This window comes from Seriola aureovittata, chromosome 24 (assembly GCF_021018895.1).
Source record: "Seriola aureovittata isolate HTS-2021-v1 ecotype China chromosome 24, ASM2101889v1, whole genome shotgun sequence".
Taxonomy (NCBI): Eukaryota; Metazoa; Chordata; class Actinopteri; order Carangiformes; family Carangidae; genus Seriola; species Seriola aureovittata.
Window position 1 is genome coordinate 3,882,183 of NC_079387.1, and position 24,913 is coordinate 3,907,095.

Below are 24,913 nucleotides of genomic sequence, written 5' to 3' on the forward strand. Positions count from 1 at the left end.
GAATAACATAGGAAGTTGGGAATACTTGGACACTAATAGCAACTGTGGGTCCTGCTATTCATCTGGCCTGAATGCTGTCTTTTAGGGTGTTTTCAGGGCCGATTTAATGTCTCACCTAAGCATGTTGACACGAAGGGAAGGAAGGGATCTGCTGTATTCGACCAAAAGCTGGAGGCTGGTTTTAACTAAAGAGCACCAGCCTTTCATCCTTAAATGGAAAGGGAGCCATGCAAGAGCTCATTTTGTATCCAAACAGGGCAGAAAAGGGGAACGTTGGAGCCGATTTCGACTGAGCTCTTGGGAGGAGCAGACATTGACACAGCGGCTGCTAAATGCACACATTGACTGTACAGTTAACGCTGTCACATACAGAGCTGCTGCTGGCAGGGGAGCATGAGGAGGAAGTATTACTGAGGTGATGTGATGAGGATACCTTTTTTCAACCGTTCAATTGATCTACTAATTGTTTTAGCTCTAATTTCACACATTAGGCAGCCTGGTTATACTAGTGGTATAGTAAACCTAATTATAGCTTGTCAACTTGGCTGTTTCCAATCTATTTCCTTTGACATATTTGAGTTCTGCCATTTTAGGTACAAATGAGCCCTATTAGTTTTCTAATCTCTCTTTAAAAACTCACAAACATGAAGTCTCCTTCATAGCTGACACGCTGCTAATAGCAATCCAATACGACCCATCTTTGTCAAGTGTTTGCAGTTGTGATTTTGTTCAAAGTTAATCCTTTTTATGTGGTGTTGTACTCCGTATGCCCTGTCGAGACCTTATCACCTGCTTTGCTGTTCGATGGCACGTTGGTGTGGTGCTGAGCGCAGTCAGCAGAGTGTGTAAACCTCTCTGTCATCGAGATGTGTTAATACAACAGGGAATCAAGGAGCCTCGTTAGAAAAACTGTGCAATCTCCTGCTGAAACAATTTGTCAATTAATCAGTTCATTGACTGACAGAAATCCAGTTAATCCTTAAAGTCATTATTGAATAAAAATGACAAACATTCTCCGGTTCCAGCGTTTCTCTGTTTTGTATCACCGTAAATTGAATTTCTTTGACTGTTGGTCGGACAAAGAAAGCAGTTTAGAGATGTCACCTTGGGCCTTGGGAATACATGTCTAATATTTCATTGACTGAATGATTCATTTTTAATCTAAATAACCCTTTCGTGCAGTCCTAGACTCAGCTTCTGTCACTGAACAAGCTGTTTTTTGTTTTTTTTTTATTTTAAAAGCGAATAGTGATTTTGATGAACAATTGGCTGGTGCGCTCCCATGTTAGAAAGCTTATAAGTGCTGGCTCATGAGATTCAGGCTTGATTCCACAAAAGCAATTTGCACCTATTGGTGAAGATGAATACAGTTAATGTAAATGAAGAAACTGCCCTGCAAAGCACTTCAGCTGGAGCCCTTGCTATCTAGTGCCCTTATCTCCCGATGCACTTGGCTGTGCTAATTGTGGATGTTTTTCAATGTCGCATTATAATATCATTTCTGATCCAATAGTCTCATTGCCTGTTGTAAGTACTCATCTAAAACAATGGACTGATGCACCAGATGCTGTCAGTCAATTCATTTCCCACAACACCTTTTTAGCGTTTTGGTATTAGCACACCTGATAGGAACACAATGCAAGGCTTGATTGAGGTCAGTAAAATAAGGAGGCTAGCAAATGGCAAAAGGAGATGCAGAGCGGCAGTAAAAAGAGGGAGATTAGGGGGGGAAAGGCAATGAGAGATGGGAGAGAGAATAAGAGAAGCAGATAAGGGATAATGAGGTGTTCGCAGGAGGAGTGATAGAGCAAAGAAAGGAAAAAGCGCAAATAATAGGCGAGTGGAATTTGGGGAAGAGACAGAGGAGATAAAGGTGAAAAAGGAGCAGAAGAAGGTTGGTGGTGTATGTGGCCAGGCTCAGCAAAACAGGGACTAAAAGTGTGAGCAGGGATAGACAGGAGCCACACTGAGAGCCTAACAGGATTGTGGGAAAGCTCGACACAGATGAAGCCGTCTGCCTTTGAGTGACAGGACGGTGTGAGGGCGCGCTGAGGGCGGCTGGAGGGAACATGGGGGCCAACAATGAGGCAATATGGGAACAAGAAAGGTTACACAGGGAATACTGTAGCCTAGGTGTGTATGTTTTTAGCAGTAACGATTTCTTTTGTTATTGTTTGTGTTGCACTGTTAACCCACAAACTTAGCTTTTCTTATTGTGCTCTGAAGAAGCACTGCCTTTTGGTTAGGGGCGGTGACTGACAGATGATTGACAAGTGCTCCTCCGTGCTGAAATGCCAGTAACCCTCTCTGCACCTGATTGGATGAACATGGAACACACTGGACTGGTACTTGAGTTTTGCTTCAGGGCCAGTATTTATTAAACTACTAAAAGTCAAAATTTGAGTATTAAGTGAAACATCCTTGACTACTGGCAGATTCAATAAAATCTATAACACCTTCATAGTGTCTCTTAAGTTGGCCAAAAGTGGCTTTTAGGGGTCATAGATGTGTGAAGAGCAGAGACAGACAAGTGCACTCCTGAGACATGTTTGCGGATGACTGTAGAAAATATCATTGGTTATGATGAAAAATGGGCTATTGCTTTCTGTGCATCTTCATTGTAGTGCTTGATTTAGATCATCCTCAAGTGTAATTTTTAATTTGATATGATATATATGTGCAGAACATTTTCAAACTGCTCACTTACATCAGTTTCTGACAATATCTGAGTTCAGAAACAAACCATGCAAATCATGCTTCACTTTGCTCAACATAAATAAATGAAAGTAGTTAATCTTCAAAGGCAATCTAGTTGTCAGTCAGCTGGTCTGGTTAACTTCCAAATGCTTGTCTGGAGGTGTTTCTCAGATGAAAATCTCATAGATAAAATTGAGGGAATGAGATTTCAGATGGCTTAGTGAGGCAGGATGAGTTTGAGCGGATTCAAGACAAAAAAAGGGAGTGAAAAGCTGAGGGGCTAGGTTAAAAAGCTGTCTGTTGCATTTCTATATGCTTTTAATATGTTTTTTAAAGGCTATTTTTTAAGCACTGTATGCTCTAACAGGAATGACAGTGAATAAAAGGTGGAAAGAGATGTGGAAGTTTTCAAACTCCTGCTATAGGAGCACCGGTGTGAGATTTCAACCATTATGTAGGTGGAAATGAAACAGTGACTTAACTATGATCTCAAGGTGGTGATCCCCATGAGATAAATCACCCCTCAACAACATAAAAACCATTAATACATGCATTAAATTCTCTCACATAGTCTAACACTAATATGTAAGGTTGACTGGGCAGGTTCAGTCTCCACTCCATGTCCGCATTTAATATGGAGGCTCAACAGGTCGTCTATGCCACACAGGTTTAATTAAAGCACAGCTGTGGGTGCATCAATATGCACTAGACTCAGCCCAGTGGAAATAATATGCCCAACAGAGCTGCTGATTTAGCGTTTGAGGTAGCTCACAGGTCAAGGTTCAAGGACATTTGATAGAAGTGAATCATCACTATCCTAGAATGGTAAAATAAAATGCATTTGTGTAGTATGGTCAAGCAGTGGCTTTTGTGTATTTCATGCGTTGATGTATCGGCAGTGTTGAGGAACTGAGGTGCAGCTCGAATCATGCTGAGCAATGAAAAGGAAATAGATGTAGGTCTGAAAATGCCTTGAGGTGACATCATGAAGCTAAAATTGACAGTACAAAACTGAAGAGATTATTTTGGGTTCTGTTCATTTTCTGTCCTATGTCTCTTTCTGTCAGAAAACAAATTGTACAAATCACAATTATACATCTTTGTCTAACCAAAATTCAAAAAAAGATATTGTCAGTGCTATCCTCTTTTGGCCTCTACCACTGTTTTTCTGTGTTTGGTATTTATTTTCATCACTGTCCAACTTGCCATTTAATGTGCAAGCATGCACACAACTGAGATTAATCTGAAGTGAGATTTTGACACACACCCACACACACACACACATACATAGACACACACACACACACACACACACACACACACACACACACACACACACACAAACAGACGATTCTGTTCCCACTGAAAGACTGATCTGTGCTGTGTCGGGCCATAATTACTTACTAGCAGACAGTGGAGGATAGGAAAGCCAAAAGAAATCATTAGGGAGCTGTCAGGTACCTAAAACACTCTAATGTCAGTCCTCTGTGGGCTCAGTGAGGCAGCAGCATCTCTGCTTTGCCAAAGAGCAGACAGGAGAGAGTGACAGTAAGGATGAGAGAGAGGATTTGAAAACAAAGACAATGATAGATGTGAACCCTTGATGCATGTATGAGAGCAGACAGGGCGGTTAGAGCACATGGAGTAGTCATGAGTTAGTGTAGATAAAGGGGAGTAACTTCTGTCTCTCTGGATTATTTAGGCCCTGTTCAGTTAATTTTATTATTTATAGGCTATAGACTGTATACTTGGTTCCATTAATTACTTTTAAGGCTTTCCATTATATATTTTTGATTCGGTTTAAAAAGCTTCAACCAGAATGTATTTTATCTTAATTCTCCATGTTTGTCCATGTACTTAAGTTTTTGCTACTTTAATTGTATGTGCACTTTAAGCTTTGTGAGTCTGAATTTAAAAAGTTGTACAAAAATGATATTCACTCACTTATTTACTTATTTCACTTTTAGCTCAACATCAAATCACTTTTATTTCCACCTGTTGCAATGAATCATCCGTGATGTTTTTACCAAATTAAAAAAAAAAAATAATAATAGTGGTGCCATTAGTACAATTACTAATACTGATTTATGATTTCTGAACTAACATTAATTGTTTTTTGGCCTCTTCAGGGCAGCAGAACACCTGGAATAGCAGAGCAGCCAAAAAAAAACCAAGCAGCATAACTGCAGTTCCTCGATTGGCCACTTGAGGCTGCCTCCAAAAGTGAGTCAATCCTCATAGACTCCCATGTTAAAACGTCACAGCAGAAATAAATAACGGTTTACACCCTGGGAATTGTGTCTCTAAAGCTAATTTCCCCCTTTATGATAAGGCTTAAAGTTACACGTAATTGAGGTCGCTGCCCCTTTTAGTGACAGATGGGTGTGGTCACAGCGCGCGATGAGCAGCGTCACCGGCGTCGCTCAACGTGACTTTTCCACTCGTGTGTGGCTTTGGTGGCTTTTCGCGAATTTTTTACGCAAATATCAGACAAATAATGTGGCTTGTGGCTGTTTTTAGAGGTGAGTGAAATTCTGGTATTATCTTTATTGATAAGTTAGCGCTATTTAGCAGTTGTCTGTGTCTGTTATCAGCACACCTGGCCCGTTGGACCTAATCAGCTTGAGAAGTAATTAGTGTTGATCTTGCGCAGGTGTGCTAATGCTAACGGGCGTATATAGTCGCCACAATTATTAAATCGTCATCCACCTGGTTTGGCTGAGGCAGGAACTGCTGAAATGGCTTCTCAAACTTCTCATCAGAAACATATTTATGTACCTTTTTAAAAAAAAAGTTAGTTAACATGTTAGCAATTGGTTGGTTATTTGCATGATCAGACACAGCATCATCAACCCTCATGGATCTGTGTCTCTGTCTGATGATCATTCTTTTTTTAGCTCTCATTTTGTTTTAGTTTCCACCGACTCTTGAGGAGAAATATCTGTCTCTCTCTGCTATGAATACTAGCTAGTGGTTAACCTTTTCAGATTTTTATTTATTTTTTGCTGTTAGCTATCATACAGTAGGTTTTCCAGAGATGTTTTCCCTGAAAAAAGCTGGAAAGTTGCCTCTGAAATGTAGGGTTGATAAGAGCAGTGAGACTGAATCAATGAGCTAAAATGCTCCATAGACCAGAGGGGAACTGCAGAATCAGCTTTTCCTTATTACAAACATCACTTTTTACTTTACACTTTATTACACATCCATAGTTAATATAATGATAGGCTGCTGTAGTGATTACAGCAGTTTAAATTACACTGACATGGTCTCCTCTGCCAGGAATTAAAATCTGCCGAGAGGGAAGCAAAAAAGAAACTTAACAAGATATATTCAGTACAGGGTCACGTTTTCAGCATACTCCCATTGGGCAGTAAATTCAAGCGGAAACAGGAAGTCATTAGTTTGCATGATGAATGCATGTTAGGGGGTGGACGACCCTCTGCCGCTGAGAGCAGGAGGTAGAGAATTATGGGCAAATCAGAAATAAATGTAACCAAAAAAAGTGCAGCCCTTATGTTGATAGGCAGAGGAAAAACTACTGTCTAGAAAGGTATTGAAAGTAACAAGGAGGGATTGCTCCCTAAGGAGGAAATCAGACACTGAGGGGAGATGTATGTTTTATAGAGTTGGTCTGTACATGTAGAGTGATCCTCTCTCTGTCCTTTTTACCTGCCACTCAACAGTATTAATACAGATCAAGTTCACGTGGTGTGGTAGTAAGCTTCTCATGACTGTCCTTACATATGACCCTCCATGCTAGTGCCTGTGCTGTAAAGGTTATTTAAGCTGCAAGTGTAGCAATTACAGCACCTGAAAATCGGCTATTGTAAGGGAAAGGACATCTAACAAGATGCATCAAAGACACTCTTTTCATCTTTAGGCTTCCCAAGTTCACAGACGCACTGAGTCAATTCAAGGTCTTGAAAATTGGATTTTATTTACAGCAGCAGAAGCAAGGTTGTAAAAAAAAAAAAAAAAAAAAACAAGACGAGAAATTGGTGTAGGGTAGCAGAAAAAAAGAAATGTGGTAAAACAAAGTGTTCAGCTTTGTCAAATCTCGCCATCTTTGTTGTGTTAATCTTGAGAGTGGGAGACAGATTGAAACAGGCCGAAAGCATAATTTTCGTTAGCCTTGCTATCTTGAGCTTTCACTAGTCGAACGTCATCAGTGAGGAAACCTGTAACACTAAATAAATTATCAGTGAAGTATAATACCTAAATTTTAAAGGTTCTTTGGCCTCTATTTTGTCTTGGTAAAGCAGTGCCTGATCAGCATAGGGGGGCCACGTCTCAGATTTTAGAGCAGGTTGGCTGCTGATCCCCAGGTTTGTGGCTCAATCCCCAGCTCCCACGAGGTTGTATCAGGAAGGACATTCACCAATAAAAACTTTGCCAAATCAAATATGCAGATGGTGATCTGTTGTGGCAACCCCTCACAGGAGCAGCCGCAAGACAACAACAGGACCTGATCGGTGTGTGATCGACAATATATTACGGCAGACTTGCAAGTTTTGAAACACATCTTCTCCGTCTGTCCCCTGGCACTAAGCATCAGCAACTTCACCACTAACTTCAGAAGGTTTCCCGAAGCGCACAGTGTGTTAGTCAGATCTTGTTTGTAGCCACCTGGTTAGATAATCCTTGAAGAGGAGCTAAAAGGAGTAAGGAGGAGGAGAACACTGCAAAATTCAACACAAATATGAATACATACAACTCCATGTAAATAACAGAGTCTGTTAAAATCAATGACAGTCCTTAAAGGTACACAAATGAAAAGATCATAAATGTTTCTGAAGTGCAGTAAGCTTCCTGAAGAAGTGAGTCTCTGCCTTAAGATCTTGAATTGTTACTTCTGTCCTTACAGAGAAACAGGATTTCCAACCAGAGGGCTGTACTCATCTCGATCAATATGTACCTGTGTTCCTCTTTGTGATATTTTGGGACCTGTTCCAGTCGACAACCCACAAAGCCATTTTAGCTGAACAATCCAATTGTAAGTTATATTGCAGGGACAGATGTGAAATGAACAAATCAAAAGTAATTTGTGAGTGGACACTGTGGGTGGACTAAGATCTGTGAAAAGGAAAATATTTCTTGGAGAGTTACGCTAAAGTGTGATTGGCCACTTGTGTTGCAGAAAAGAGTGGGAGAGGAGAGAGGTCACACCAGGCTGAAATCATCGCCTGAGAAGAAGCGGCAAGTCTGTGGTAAGGCTGATGTGTTGTTTTGTTGTCCTCACGAAGTGTAAGAATGTGGAGCTGCGTGGGTAGAAAGCTCAACCCAACAAAGGTCCGACTGGTCCATTTTCTTCCATGCATTTTACATGACCAGTAATCATACAAAGTCAGTGCATGAACAGATTCTGCAGGTAGAAAGCAGGAAATCTTGACAGGAAAATGTTCATGGATATCATTTGGCAGTTGTTAGGATGTTAGGAGTTTTTAATCAGACTATCGCTTTGACTATTGCTTTGCTAACACCCTTTTCCAGCTCAGTGAGTCCATCAGTTTAGATTTGCTTCACACTGTGCCAGAGAGCTGTAAGTCATCTAAAAAGGTTTCAGCCCACAAAAATACTGGCAATAACTTGTGACTGTTGTGACTTATTAATTTGAATATTATCCTGAAAGTGTCCTCTAATTACCTGTTCGCTAAGCCTTTAGTTACTGTTGCTATGCCAGTCAAGTTTATCTCTGTTTTGCACAGCGCATATACAGTGATAACGGTGACAGATTTCCAGTAACTATTCATTGTAGTTTCATAAACGAGCCCTTGATTTCAGACAGTAGCACACAAAAGCAGCCTTGTCCTTACAAACCAGCCATTTTTTTTTCGATTGAAATAATATCAGCTGTAAGTAGCTCCCTAATTAAACGAACATGAGCTCCATCAGTTAGTTGAAAACACTGTCTTCAGCTTTGATATTTCAGGCTAATGTTACACATCCCAGGTACAAAGCTTTCACCAGCTGATAATTCACAGAGAAGACATGGAAATAGAGAAACACCATTGTTCTTGTATTGAAATTCAGTGCAAGTTAATTATCTTAATAAAAAAATGTAAATCCAGACTGTTGAAATTAGTACACAGTGACTTCTAACCTGTGACTGTGAAATGATAAATGAAATAAATACTATAGTGTCGCCAGCGCTGTAAGCCCTTTTCAAAGTCTAATGGTAAACACAATGGCACATGCAGTCAGTCAGTGTATCAAAGTGCAACAAGGCTGTGCAGATTAGATCGCAATGTTGAAGAGCGCTGCAAACACGAGCATTGTGAAGAGGGACATGAAAGGACCTTTTGCTCCTTTGCATCACTTCATTTAATGTGATGTAGATTTTCTGCTTTTTTCAGAGCAGGGAGTGAATTGATGACAATAGAAACTCCTTTGCAATCTTCTTTTTAAATTTTTTATTTTTATTTTTTCTATGCGAGCCAATCTGTATGCTCGGTCGGTTGTTTGTGTCTGTGTTCACTTCTTTTGTGTGTGTCGTCGGGTGTATCTAGGTGTGTGTGTGTGTGTGTGTGTGTGTGTGTGTGTGTGTGTGTGTGTGTGTGTGTGTGTGTGTGTGTGTGTGTGTGTGTGTGTGTGTGTGTGTGTGTGTGTGTGGGGGCATGCATTCAGTAGATGTGTGGAGGATATCACCTTAAATCAGACCCAGTCGAAATCAGAGAGTTGCACATCAAACCTATCATCAGCCACTGGACCTCGGGGGGACGACATTTGCTGTCATTTTGTTTGAGCAAAGACAAACTCTTTTTATCTGGCGATGTCATTTCAGAAGGTCATCTTTCTCCACAAAGACTAAACTCATTAAATTCATCACGCAGACACAAACTGTTACAGGCTTCATACAGGCGTGTGCAAAGGGCCCCGCTTCCAATTGTCTTGCTGAAATGAGCAGATCTTAAGACAAAGTCAGTTCATTCAGATTAAAATAAAGGAGAAAATTACACATTCAGATCTTTGGACTCTGAATGCTGGAAGTGTGTATTGGTTATATTTATGAAAACCTTCCTCCAGTCTTCGTCCCCTGGGTTGCCAGTTTTATTAGGTTTAGAGGTGATGGGATTTTCAATATCTCCCATGCGTCATGTCATGTTTTATTAAAGGACTATTTTCTAATTGTAAGAAATTGGAACAGGTGGAAATGTTTGTTTTGTTGCTGCTTTAACACGGACCTAGAACTTCTTCTTTTGAAATAATAAATAAAAAAATATATTATATATTTATTTTTTAAATCATTAGTGCAGAACGTGGTAAAACAAGCAGCAAGGAAATATTAAATCTATGCCAGTACCAGACATGGGTGCTACCAGAGACAAATGAAAGAGGAAGGCTCAGTAACTGACTTTAAGAGTTATCTCATCTATGAGAAAGAGCATACATACTTACATAGTACACTTACTAAGCGTCACAGGGCCTTGTGACTTAGTATACTATTGCTCTGATTTATTTACTACCTGTCACCCATACTTTCCACCATCCTCTTTATTTGAAATTAAACAGCTAGGAGCAGAGCCTTGGCTCTTTTTGCTATCTCTCCTCAGCGTCCCTGTACTCCATCATGTGCTCACTTCTGGCCACGCGGCTTTGAAGTTCATAAACTGTGAAGCAAAGGATGGCTGATCTGATGGTCACTGCAGCTGAGGCAGAAAGGACCCGGTCAATAAACCCAGAGAGTGAGACGCCTCTTGCAGAATCGCAGACGGACATTAAAGCTGGGCCCGTAAAATCATGCATTCAAACACATTTTACCTTTTGCCCTCGTTCTGTCAGTCTGTCTGTGAGTGTGTTTGGGTGTGGTGTGAGTGCTCTTCAGAGCTCATCAAGGACTGCTGAACACTTATGAAAAATTAGCTCCCACAGCTCAGAGTACGAGTAATTATTGGGTTTTTGTTTTCTTTTTGAGAGCTGGGAGGTTGGCTCCCACTGTGACTTTATTGAGATCTCTACTGATGAGCATTTTAAACATTTTTGTTTTGATTTTCAACCCCAGATTTAGCTGTTTTATCAAAATTTCATGTGACATCGCTGATTTTGTCAATTTAGCTCCAAACCATTGCACATAAGGGCAGGCACATAATGTTCCACTCAATATACACATTTTAGTAAAAGAAAAAAATGGAATGAGGTCTTTTATATTGACATCACCCCCTACTGAGACCAAAACATCCATCTCACACATTACATAACTATCGCTCGAATACAACGAGAGCTGAGAAAATCGGTATTCAGGACTGTGCCATGAGCTGTTATGGGGCTGCTGTTCAGACATAATGAATGTGTTAGAGACCGGACTTCATGTAAAGTGAATGTGGGGAAAAAATGAAGTTCACTTGACCTCAATATATTCCCCCTCGCTCCTGAAAATTACTTTTGCTTTGGTCCTTCCGCATGATATCTTTTTGCCAATCACGAAGAGTCACAAAGATCCACCGAGCGTCCTCTGTGTCTGTGCACCGTCAGCGCTGCTGTCGTAGCTAAGATTGTGCTTAAGAGCATGATGCACATGTGCCAACTCAGCAGCTGTCACCTAAAAGTGAAGAAGGCCAGAGTATGAAAGGAAATCTGTTCTTGCTTGACACTTTTCAAGTTGCAAGAACGGCAAAACACTATGGAGTGGCAGTGTGCCCCAGTGGGTAAACACTCTTGTCTCTTCAAACAGAGAATCAGACTCAAAATTTGGAAAGTGTCCACGCTGCTGAAGTGTCCTTGAGCAAGACATTGAATAACCAGCTGCTGCAAGAATCACTACATCTAAATACAGATGGCTGCTAGAAGGTGCTTGAAACTCTACAAATTCCTCTTTAAATATAAAGTCAGCAGTTTTTTTGGCATGAGAAGTTTAGGTCTAAATAGTTTATTTTCCTTATTCTTAAAGTTGAGTATCATCGATCAAAACATTGTTTTATCGACTGAAATGCATCTGTGCAGAGTATCAAAACAGTAGTATTGCAAATACTGTAATTATTGGATTACTAATGGATTATAATCTTGGAGGACTCTGATGTATTTTTGTTACATAAAAAGGCTTTCATTTAATATTTCTCAAAGTGAGGCATTGAAAAGTACACTACTACTCATAACAAGCCCCAGTGCAAATCTGAAGATTACATTTTCTATGAAAGAGACATTAAATCTTGCAAAGGGTTACCATTAATAACATATGTTATGTTTCTTTCATTGTCAGGTAAATGAGCCAGGTAAGCTCAGCTGCGGTGCTGTTTACCCGCTCCTCCTACTTCATCTTCACCCAGACTCCACTCTGGATCCTGAATTTGGGTTTCGTGGCTCCAGAAACGGACAAAGAAAGCGGTAAGATTAAAAATGAAGTATGAATGATCACAGAGACTGTGTGCACGTGTCTGTGATAACATCCGATCTGTGGGTGCTAATGTGTGCATAATCCTGATCTCTGACCTGCCCTCACACAGGCAAAGCAAGAAGTTGCTCCTCTTGTTTACTACGCTCTTAGTATTAGTTTATTTTCTTCTCTCTTCACCTCTATTCTATGATTAGTGAACAAGTAAATATGCTGCAGTTATTGGTACCACTCTACAATAAGACTACCCCTATAAAGGGTTCATGAATGGTTTATAACTAGCATATGAATTAGCTTGTTCAGACTTTATAAATCATTTATAAGCTGCTACAAAACATCAAATAAAAAGGGCAAAAGTGACCTGTTGCTTGCCAAATAATGAGCCCACATTTCTCTGGACTGCCTCATATCTCATTAGTTACTAAGCTTTCTTTGTCTTCTCCATCATCTGGCATTTGTTCCCGTCTGCTTCATCACATATTTGTTAAGTTACTAGCAATTAACCACTGTCAGCGTCTTAATGGTCAAAAAGTTTCATTTAGCAATCTAATTATGGTATATCAAATTATCATATCAAATTCGGCAGGATCAAGTTAATGCTTACTACTCATTAATCTTACTAATGAGTTCCTATTATTTATAAACGCTAAAAGGAGCCTTACAGTAACTCATTAATAAATGGTGATGTGTTTATACTTTACGATAAGGCTCCTTTCACCAGTTATAAATGGTAGTCACTCATTAGTAAGATTAATGAGTAGTAAGCATTAACTTGATCTTGCCAAATAGTGAGCCTGCATCAATGTATGAAAGCTGTTATAACTTGTTTAGAATGGTTTATTTATGAATTATAAAGTGTTAACAAGGGAATTAATAACCTAATTATGAATGAATCCTGTTTAAGGGTAGTCTTATTGTAAAGTGGTACCCAGTTATTATTTTTAAATGTACAGATTGAATTACGTATACAGCATCAAAAAAGGAAGAAAATTGTAGTTCAAGTTTTATCCCAGAAAAGAAGTAGTTCAAATGTCCTCTGACCACACTGGAAATCAAAAGCATTTCTAGTCCTCCTGAACAGCTACACTGCTGTCCTACAGGGGAGACCTGATATGGATAATTGCACACATTTTCAGACAAAAATCTCCATGAAGACATTCATAACATTGCTCTTGCTGTGCACATTAAAAGTTAATTTATTGTTTTCAAATCTGTTTTGGTCTCCACAAACTCCTGACAAAAACACAGTATGTCTGCTCCATTATGTTGACCAGCTAGTCGCTAACTTTGTCTTTCTGCTGTTTGGTGCTGGGCAGGCAGCGAACAGTGGACTGGTGGGACCGGTTAGTGTGAGAGCAGTAGTCGTGGAGAACGGCTAAATTAAATTCTAAAGTACAAGTTAATGCAGGTAGATCAGGTTTGTCAAAAGTATATTTAAATAAATTACACAGGGGAAAGAGTGCTGTATCATTCTCTGCCCTGTGTGGAAACATATTCACCTGCTGCATTAAGAAATCAATCCTGTAATGAGTCAAAGCAGCAATAAAATGGATTTTATGGTGAAGAGCTGCAGTCAGAGTGAGGATCAATGTAAGAGCTCATTGAAATGTCACGTATTGGATTCTTAGAACAGCTACTATGTCTCTTTATTATACATAAGTTCCCCCCGGATACATTAATATTTTAAGCTGAATTCATAAAATGTAAAACAGATATAATTTGACCATAAGGAATTAAAGACCCTTCAGTGCCTGACTGCACTTGACAGCAGGCACATTTCCATCAATCTGTGATTGTTGACAATCTCGTAAAACACCAAGGTACCTGGACTTTGAATCCCAACGCTCTGTTGTTTTACAAGTGGTTTTTACCTGGCAAGCCACAGCATCTGCTCCCGACTGCACAAAAGCTTTGAAGGACGACTGTTGAATTTCTTTCCTCCTTATAACTTCAGTATTTATAGAGCACTTCAGGTTTGATCACAGTTCTTTACAGAAAAACATAAATTGAAAATAGCAGACTCAAGCCCAGAGTAATATCTTATGTAATTTTATGCTATTTTGTGTCATTTTATCTATGATATTACATCATTCATCGCCATTCCCACCATGCATATAATCACCATCATCATCAGCCATATTCTCCCATTCCCTCTTCTCTTCCTTCTTATCATTTTAGTTAATCATAGAATGACATCATCTTGCACTGTCAGTGTATTTCCTCTATAATTTGGATGCTCATGCCATATGATAACCCAGAGGAGTTATGACAGCATTTCAAACAAGCTGTTTGGAAGTCTTGGGAGGCTGTGGCACCTGACTGGCAGCATGTCCTTCTCAAGGAGCATGTAACAGAGAGGGGTTAGAGAGGTTAATGATACAACTTTATACTTTAAAGACAAATACTGGCATTCCTCACGCTATATAATGACAATAATGTATTGCAATGAGCAACTATGTCCCTAAAAGGAGCACCTTATTCTCGCGCTTAGTGGACACCAGACAAGCAGAAATGGAGGAGGTGGAGACTGTATTGACGTATCAGATAAAAGAGAGCTGGACTTATTTTATATGAAAGGAGGTGATAGCCTGTGTGCAGACAGAGGGCTGTGCAGGGCATGAGACTGAGCCCCAAACTGAGCCCCTGCCTGTGACCTGATCATTAAGATTCGACTTGTTCTGCCTTATCTGAGACCAGAACCTGCCTCTGCTAGACATTTAATTTATTTCTCCCTTTCTTAAAGTAGTTGTGATTTTTATCGCCCACTTATTTTTATGTTTGCATGTCTGCAATGTTTATGTCTGCTATAATGCTTCTTCTTGTCATGGTTATGTCTCATCTTAAAATTTAGATTTTTAATGCAACAACGCAGTTGGATAAATAAGAAAACACACATAAACAGTGGTGATAGAGCAAATCCAACATTCACATCCAGATGCACACAATTAGTTTTTAAAGGCATATCCCTTTTCTCTTGTCTGAGTACGAGTGCGAGACACTGATTTGGGAGTCGTAGCAAGGGCGGCTTTTGTGCTCCCGCAATCCAACAGCACTTGCTGTCTGGCTTCTTCAAGCACAGTGAGGGGCGACAAAGGTGGTTAGCCATTGTTGCATAGACAGGTATAGTAATTACATTCTCCTCCATTCAGCCCCTATCTCTGTACAGCACCAGCATACCCCTCTCAAACTCCATTATATGCTTGCCAAATGGAACAAAAGTCCAACATTCAATGGTTTTGGCACTCAAAAAGAAACACTGACCCCTTCTGGGGTTAGACATCAAACTGTGTCATGGTCTTTCAGGCTGCAGACTATGACTTTTAATTTATGGTCTCAGAGTGGGGTGTCGTATCACCCACTGGATTATCCTCATCTTGGCATGAGTGCACTTGAAAGCCCTCACCCCTGCTGTGACTGGTCACTTTAAATTTTACTGTTTTATAGTCCTGCAGCACTGAAGGGTAGATGTCCCCTTTTGTTGTTGTCTTAAAGCAGCAATATTTTACAGAGATCCAACAACAAAGCTTGATTAAGTGCTGCGTGGATTTGAACACACTTTTTCTCTGTATGTGAGCTTAAAAGAATAATATTCTATATTTTTGACATGTAAAAATATCTTTGCTCATGATCTCTTCTGAAATAAAAATCCCCATAACTTGAAGTAGCCAGAGCAGCACTGTATGCTTGTTCTCTATAGTCATCACAAGGAAAAGTTTTTATATTTTGGTTGAAAATGCGACATTTTTTGTCAGAAAGAATAACTAACATCAGGGAGGGAAGAATACTCTGCTTGTGATTGTCACAGCCCGCTTTTCAGATACGCTCCAAATTACACTAAATTGAACTGTAGGGGCTCAGTAGACAATTCCTAATGAATACAACGGCGAGACACATAACATGCACAGAAGCTTGAGAGTGCACAGATGTTGTAGTGGAGCCTGAAGTAGCACACAAAGCAAGGCACTTGTCTTGTCTGATGAGAGGGCTCATTTGGAACTGCCATTAGCAGACATATGATTTATGGCTCTGTCTGCTGCTCCTACAGAAACCACTGCTTTCACTTCAGCAACACCCGCCCCGAATAGAGAGTCTCTCTCTGCTTCTTCTTCTTTGTTGCTCAAATGCAGCACGGTGAGCTTTAGTAGTATGGATGGATAGCTGAGAAAAGGTGTCACATACAACTAAAGAAGACTTGTCTTCAAAATGGAAATAAACACAAAGGTGCTAATGCGCCTTGTTGGTTCACACCTCTCAGGAATCCTAATTTCCACAACACTTTTTAAGTCTGCTAATGTGAAAACGTGGAGCAGGTGTAAATTGTAAATCTTAAGAAAAAAGCCCATTGCCTGTGTTTTTTTTGCCAAGGCTGATTTAGATACTTTGTTGATTGAAGGAGATGTTTAGAGAATCGGTGTGGATTGCATTTTTAATGCTACAGTGGAGATGGGATTTTGTCTGTAGTTGACACTGACTTTTATTTAACCATGGAAGCCTCACTGAGATGAAAAGTCACGGCCACAATAGGCAACAACAACAAGTCAGAGACAAACATCACAAAGCAGAAAATATGAAATAGAAAACAAGATCAAAATTAAATAAAAATGTGGTTATAAAATCATGAATAAATTTCCATGTAACTCGCTCTGTGATAGTCAGCACAGCTGTGTTTTGCTTTATAATCTGTGACAGGTATGCAGGTGTCTGTTTTGAGACATTTTCATGACCTCCCCAGACCTTCATGTCCTCTCGATGTCAGTGAATTCCCAGTTGGGTTTTGGTCCCAGGCTGATGTGTTCCCTTTTAATATGTTTACATAAGATAAGAGAAAAACTCCACAGACTGGGACCAGCTAAGCTGTTTAATAAAGTGACTGTATAATTTTTCCATCTCAAAAAAGTGCTATTAGTGTTGTTACTTATTTAAACAACCCTCCTCTAATCTCCTCTGCCTCCAGTTCTTATTCTTCTCATTAGTCTCTGCATGAGCTTCTGTTTTTGTTTCCTGTGGTGAAATTAAGATAAATTTTAACTGGGCCCAAATTCCACTATATAAGACTTTTCTCCAGTATATGCTGTATACTAATTGTTCTAGCAAAAGCTGCTGTTTTTCCACTTAGTATATTGTACAACAAATCAATGCACTTTACTGATTTGTACCAACAGTCAACGATGCAATACTGTGCCTGCACTATGAGAATCAAGCTGTGACTGTAGAATGACGCTACCATCATGCAGTGATGTAATGAAGTGGGAGGAGCAGTCACCCTCTCCCCTCCACTAGTGGGCCTCAGCCTGTCAGCTGACCTTCAAACCTGCTCACTCACCTGTTCTTCATCTGCTATTCCCTATCCTGGGGCTGCGGTTGAAAAGATTTCTTTTTTTGATTAGGAAAAGTTCCTAATTGAGCAAAATGACCCCGAAGTATCTAAGTCGCAGCCATGATAAGAGTTGGCTGAATTCTCTAAAGGATAAGGAAAGGAGTTTCAGTGCTTCCTATCTTATCTCCTTTAGCATAGGAAACACTGTACCTTCCTTTACGATAGGAAAAGAGAAAATGCCGTCCCATAATTCCTTGCCACAGCAACATTTAAAATGCCACAACATTTATAATGTGACATGATCCAAAAGTTAAGGAAATCCTTGCATGATCATCATGGCTGAGCTCCAAAACCATAAACAGTGACAGATAGATAGGAAAGTCAGGGGGGGAGAGAGAGAGAGAAGTGATGACATGCAGCAAAGGGAAGCGGGTTGGACTTGAACACATGGCCGCTGCGGTTAGGACTGAGCCTATATAATACGCGCTCTACCAAGGGAGCCACCGAGGCCGTGTGAGCTTATTACAACATATCAATCCTGGTTGTTTAGTTTCTGTGTTTAGCAAAGAAATATTTATCGTCCATCTGTTATAAATAGAGTCGCTTTAAAAAAAAAAAAAAAAAAAGGCTTAGTGTTAGTGCCTTCAGTTTCTCTCCACACCAAGGTTGCCTTTTGCTAAGTCCTTATGAATTCTCCTTCACACCTTTCCTTGACCTCATGATGTTTTCCATGGAGGTCAAGGACAAGTGGTTCGGAAAAGAGATCTTTTTGACTTTTTCATCCACAGTGCTGATTAGTTTGTCTAGATTGTACACATGACTTTAGTCAGGTTCTGCAGCTCTCAGGTCTTTATTCCTGCCTGTACCACTCTTGACCTCAGTTTCTACCTCAGAGTGTGGATGGTTTCTTAGCCCGCCTGCTTGCCTGTTACAGACTGAATGGTCTGTTTGATTTTCAAATTAAGATCGTTTCATCTGCTTACTTAATAACATAGGATGTTGCACTTGCGTAGCACGCACTGTATCCAACTGAGCCACCAGGAAGCCCTGAGGCAATGCATTTTCTATCAAAATGTTTCATAGTAAAAACATGCCCTCAGAGGCCACATAAACCCGGTCACCTGTCTCTTTCGTTTCATGTTTTCTCCCTGATATTTTCTCAAAATGTCAACCAGTTGCTTTTTGACCAGCGCATAACAGACAAAACTAAATATGAGCCATTTGCACTTTGAAAAAGGCGAATAAATTCACTCTTCCTCTGTGTCTCTCTCTCTCTCTCTCTCTCTCTCTCTCTCTCTCTCTCTCTCTCTCTCTCTCTCTCTCTCTCTCTCATAATTTCCTCTCTCTGTCCCTACTAAGTAGAACAAGGCAAGACTGAGGTGTCGCTCCCTGCCTGGGTGCTCTGCCATGACACATCTGTCCATCTGTCAAGCATACAGGCCCATCAATCAAACAGCTGAATGCAGGTGAGTGTGAGGTGCAATGACCGACCATTAATCACCCTGACACATGCAGGGGTGGGGGGATGGGGTGTTAAAGTACTGTGATTATACGTATGCTGGTGTGTGTAAGAGATAATGAGGTAAGCAAATGTCACATGTGATTGGTGGACATTTTCTCTATTTAGCTTAGCTTGTTTTACTTTTATTGGTTTTTCAAGCCAGCGTTAATCCCACTTCTTGTGTGAAAGGTCTCACCTGATTTTCAGCGCATTACTGCTGCGATCATTGCCTTGCAAGCTTTTTGCTGGATGCAAAGTTGTAAATGGTTTAAAAAAAACAAAAAGTCTGAACTGTGACTTCAAAAGATCCAAAAACAGTGAACAGTGTGGGATAAGCTGACCTTATTAAAGTGCATGCCAAGCATTGCTCTTTTTCCAGCAATTCAGTATTTAACTTCCCTAAAGTTGTTGGAATTGTGAGAGATGTGTTCGAAAAAGAATCTATGATGCCCTTTTCCCTAGTATGGCTCAATCTCTAAAAGTACTGGATTCTGTCCTTCCCATAATGCAACTACAAGGCTTCTTTCATTAAACTCTCCCTGTCTGGTAAACGGCCACATCTTACAAACTCCACACCTCAAGCTATTAACACAGGCTTTCTGTCGCAAATTGGTAGTCTCCAAGCCGAACCCTGTGCCATCATCAGGGTTATTGTCTCAGGCTTTAGATAACTCCTTTCAAAGCCATGCTGAGTAATACTCCCCATGACAAGTAACCTGAACGTTATGTGTAAAAATCAGTGGAGAGCCCCTTTAATTTCCAATGGGATGGAAGAAAGAACGCATTTCACATTTCAGCTGCACCAAATGACATACATTTTTCGTTTTTCTGATGTTTCTTTCTCCTTTTAAGCCTCCAAAGATTATTTAAATTAATCTGAGAAGAGAAAGTCACTCATTCAAGATGGGACTGCTCACAGCTCATGGTGAATGCAGTGTTTGATAATATTGCTCAGACACTACAGGCTTGGGCTGTATGCTCCGTCCCTTTCTTTGTTGTTTGGTTTGACAAGTTTTAACAGACAGAAACACAAGATAGACATTGGTCATTGTGAACGAGGCAGGAGCTGTGTCTCTGCCACGCGCTCAGCTTTTGTATTGTCATGTCTCAAAGCTGATGTAGTTACAGTTTGGTATGTTGGTATGATTCAGCTCTCGGGGATGCCCCCTGTCGTGGGGCTTCAGCGTAACAGCACGAAATCCACCGCAACATGTTAACTAACACTTGGGGAGCATTATAATAATCCACCGGTGGGAATTAACATGCCCTCCAGGGTGCATTCAAACAGCACAACTGGTGCAGGTGGAGAAGGAATCTGTCAGTAGATGCAGCTGTAAGCGAATGTCAGTGGGAATGTGAGTGTAAAAGTCTTTACAGGAAAATGTCATGTGTGGTAGACGCAATGAGCTGGATTGTGCTGTCACTTACAGTTAGTTTGTGAAATTGCAGTCATGTGTCTCGCGTGCTTGTTTCTCTAGGGCTTCTTCAGGCTTCTGTTCATGAACAGTTTCTTCGTTTACCTCTCATTTGAGAGGTTTTTAGAAATTTCAAACCTCATTTAATTTCTCCCACTCGTGTCGAGGCCCATTGTTTTTATGGTCTCTGCAGATGTATAGTACATAGCTCTATGATTGGTCCTGTGGTCTCCCTCTGGTTCCAGCAGGACTTGAAGAATTTAGATAAAATCTTTAGGAAAATAGGAAAAGTTTGGTGCCTGACAAAGCGTAAGCTGAAAAAAAACAACAAAAAAATGAAACAGGCTTCTCGATGACTGAATATCTGAGGAGTAAATAGAGATGGATAGAAGTATTTGGCCTTTCTGACTGTTTCTGTCATTTCTACTTCGGTTGTTTTGTGATATTGTAGCATTTGAACCCACAGAATGGCAAAAAAAAAAAAGAAAAGAAATGCCAGTCACAGCCTGACATGGACACCACTGAATTTTAAAAACCCTTGCCTTGAAAAGTGGATCTGCTTCATGTTTTGTTGCAGCCCTGTTCAACAATAGATAGCTTATTGATTGAAGCAGTAGATTTAGGGAGACATCAGTTACCCCCACACATTTTGCATTGACTCAGTTTGAAAATTTAAAAACCCGCTTTTCCAATATAATGTAAAAGGTACTTTTGAGTTGATATTCTGAAGCCTGCCAAAACTTGGCTTGATCCCCACAGTGGGAGTTTTAAAAGCACACCCATTTATTTTAGCAATTATGCCAGCACTTTAACAATCACATTCCGTTTGTACATTTATTTTTGAATTGCGATCTGTCATTTTCTACCTGTCAGCCATCTGACAGAAATAATGCCCATAAGCCATTTAGAGTAAAAATATGCCCCGGTCATGGTGTAAATTGTATAATTTTACTGTTTTCGTTCAGACCACTGTATGTATTACTAATACACAAGAAGAATATAAAGAGTGGTTGTGCATTTGTTTGGTATGGGGAGAAGACTGTAGCGCCGGAGAAACCTTAAATAAAAGATGGACATCTTTCAACTGTGATTGTAGAACAGCAGAGGAATGAAGAAGTGCTTTGTGGCCTCAAAAATGCAGAAAAATAAATATCAGCATTAACGATTTTTTTATTCTACTGTTGATGCCATTTAAAGCTTCATATTTTTAACATAATAACTCTGCTAACCCAGAGGAGTGAGTGGGTGCTTCAACTTGACCACTGACTGACTCTTTAAAACACGCGTCTCGCGGTGGTGTGCAAGGATGTGTTAGCTGCGCTGATTCAACCAGTAAATTGCTTAATAGTGGTGTTGAGAGAGTGGTATGAAATGGTTTATTCATGACAGAAAATGTCTGCTGCTGCTCACCTCAGACCTCTGGAGTCAGCTGGCAGGGAAAATCGAGAGCTTGAGAACAAAAGAGAGGGACAGAGAGGGAGGCGGGGCTTAAGAATAATAATTTGCTCTATGAATATGAATAAATAATTTAAAAACAAACACTGAGCGAAGATGAAGAATGAAACACCCAAAGGCAATTAACTCCACAAAAAGGAGAGGGAAATTAATTTTGTTTATCAGTGATGTATAAACTTTCATAAGGGCCCATGAGGTTTAAAAAAGCCTGTTATCTGATTTGATTTGATGCACATTTGTGGCTTTATGGCCTCTGTTAATGTCCAGCTGCTAAGTATATGAATTGTGTGCTTTTAAAGTGAGTGAAAGGAATCCAGAGAATAGGCTGGGAACATGTGGAGAAGTGCGCAGGTGCACAAAAGCTTAAAACGTATTTTTCTATGTGGATCACCAACTGATGAGGGACATGCAGCTTTAGCCTCAGTCTTTTCGCGTCATATATTGTCTGTAAATTTAGACATCAAATGGATGACTGATCGATTCTCTCTCAGTTTTTGGATTTAATGTTCCGTTCAGCTGCTATGAATTTCTTGAATGTCACGAAAGTCTCTTAAAGCAGACTTTTCATGTAAGATTTTATTATTTTTAGCCTGATCTCGTTGACCGAGCAAATATATGTGCATTCCGACCTTTGCTTTTGAGTCTAGACTTTGCAGCTTTGAGCCACGTTAAATAACACAGTAGTGGAGAGGACAGATTACTTGAAAGGGTGCAGGAAGTTCAGTGTGCTGGATCATTAAGGTCTTGTCTTCTTGTGTGCCCTCACCCTGCTCTGTAAATGAAATAAAAAGGAATAAAAAAAAATGTGGCCATGTGGTCTGTAAAATCCTCGATTTATAACCAGTTTCTGAAGATAACGGATTCATTTGGAAAGGTCACATGAAGTTGCAGTATGTAAATACAATGCCACGAGTGGTGCTGAAATCAGTAGCTCATGTGCTGCAGTGACGAGATATCAGCAAAATAAATGCACTCCCAATTTAAAGTGTCCCTAAAATCAAAGTTATCTTGTCCAACGAAGGTAGTGTGAAGTGTATTTTCTACCCGCACTATCCGCAAAATGCCACTGATTAAATATGAATGATCAATTTTATATCACGGTATGTTCAGCAGTATAGCCCTGTCTCAAAAGAGAGACATGCAGCAGTTTGAGAATTAACAAGTGTTTAGAGCTTGGAGATAAAGGTCACTTAGGGTCAGTTAGATTGAAAGGTTTAATTCAAAAGTTAGATGAGTCACTTTCTGCTCTGTACGTCAGAAAGGCCAGTATTAACTTCTCCTTTTCTTCTGTCTCTGGTCGAGATTTTGATGATGACTTACTCCCACTGAAAGAAAGTCTGAGTTCGTGTGCTGAAAAATGAGAACTACATTGAATTTTGCTCAAGTGGATCAAAGTTAAATTTGAAACAGTTCAAGAGTAATATATGTTATATTAGATGCTTTCCCACTTTGAAACATGGCTTTGATTTTAATTTGTTTGTCATATCTTGTCTTTTCCAAATGAAAAGTAAAACATTTTTCTACTTATACTTTTTGAAGTGATTTACTCAGAAACATTCTCAAGCTGCAACCTTCAGTTGTCCTTTTTATGAAGTCAGTTTTATTTTTTTATGAGGAATGACAGCTTCTTGACATGTTTCCATGAAACAAGAAGCTGCGAGGAGCGACGTACTTTGTCCCTAGACTATAGCAAAAAAAGAAGAGGGTTTTTTCTCTTCTTAACCACTCGTTTTAAGACCTGAATGGTTAACCTTCGGTCATCCCGATTCCTTAGTAACATCAAAAGACCATCTCAGACTTCAAAGATTGTTTTGATCTTGAGAACAGGATTTTGACCTGATGAAACCAGGATAATAGACATCGCCGAAGGACTCCAGCATCCTTGATCTACTCAGACATTCTTTACCAGTGAGACCATGGATGCTGCTGGCAACAAAACAATTCAAAACTCATGCCCCAGTGTCTCATTCAGAGCCTTTCTCATGGAAGTGTGTCCTATTAAGTTAGCCATGCACTGGAGCAAGTGTGTGTCTGTGTGTCTGTGTGTCTGTGTGTCTGTGTGTCTGTGTGTCTGTGTGTCTGTGTGTGTGTCCTGGAATGATTTTGGGTGAGTGGTATTAATCAGAAAATTGGATCAATCAGCCAGTGGTCTGAGGATAAGGACATCCTCAAGGGAATTTCAAAAGAAAATGTGAAATCTTAAGAACTGTAAATGATGTGGTAATTCCCTAAGGGAACAATGGCTGCCCCTTTCAGAATATATCCAGTGAATGGTCACAGACCCTACTCAAGGATGTATTTTTTCAGAACGTAAAAGCCTTTGCGAAAGGTATTTTGTCTGGTGTAGAAATGAAGCACAATTCACATAATAAACAGCAATTTTACTGACGAACTGTGGTTATGCAGAGAGCAGACAGGTGCAGTGATTTTCATTACAACAAAACATATGATTTTAGCCATTGTAAACCTGTCAGTGTGTCAGTTTGGGGCATTGTGACATTAGGTTCAAAATAGCTTTAAAACTATTTTTTAGAAATGAAGTTTCTATTCAATTTTCAGCCATGCTGGCGGTCAGCTTTACAGGCGGTCTAATGGTCTGTCCAGACTGAAATATCTCAGCAACTATTGGATGGATTGAAATGAAATTTTGCACAAGCAGTGAAATATTTTGACAACTATTAAATGAATTGCCATGAAATTTACCACGGATATTGAAGGCCCCTACACTTTGACTTTATCTTTGGCACTTAGCCCGAAGCTCATTCACTCCTGAAGGTGCGGGATTGACTTGACATAAACTACGGTTCCCACATTCATTGTAATAAGGGAACATGTCATCCAGTGCAACAGTGCAGCGCATTTATGTTTACCTTTCGGGCAACAGGGGAGCTCTATGGTATATCTTTGGACGCACAGACTGTAGGCCTACTTGTTAGCAGGATCAACTCATTGTTGTTTTTTTCAATAAATTTTTTGACAAAAAGTCACATATGAATTGCTGCCAGCATTATCTATTAAAATGCCTGCTAGCTAACACTGCATGCAACATTTACTTGGGCTTTTTGGTCCTGAACTCCTGGTCCTGAAAAGAACTGAATGGAGGTCTGTACAGTGCAACTCTTTACCTTTTATAATTACAAAGCCTCTCTTCTTCTGTGGTAATTCAGATGGTTTGAACATAAACATTACATATTTTCTCACCA

General features: G+C 39.9%; 1 protein-coding gene across 1 annotated transcript in view; it reads left to right on the top strand.

Annotated features, from left to right (window-relative positions):
* The first annotated feature begins 7,593 nt into the window (after positions 1-7,593).
* LOC130165256 (neural cell adhesion molecule 2-like) overlaps positions 7,594-24,913 on the top strand; it is a 368,403-nt gene continuing 351,083 nt past the window's right edge. The window contains exons 1-4 of the mRNA XM_056370357.1: positions 7,594-7,690; positions 7,835-7,904; positions 11,891-12,015; positions 18,702-18,805. The gene's annotated coding sequence lies outside the window, so the exon portion shown is untranslated. The remainder of the gene's footprint in view (positions 7,691-7,834; positions 7,905-11,890; positions 12,016-18,701; positions 18,806-24,913) is intronic.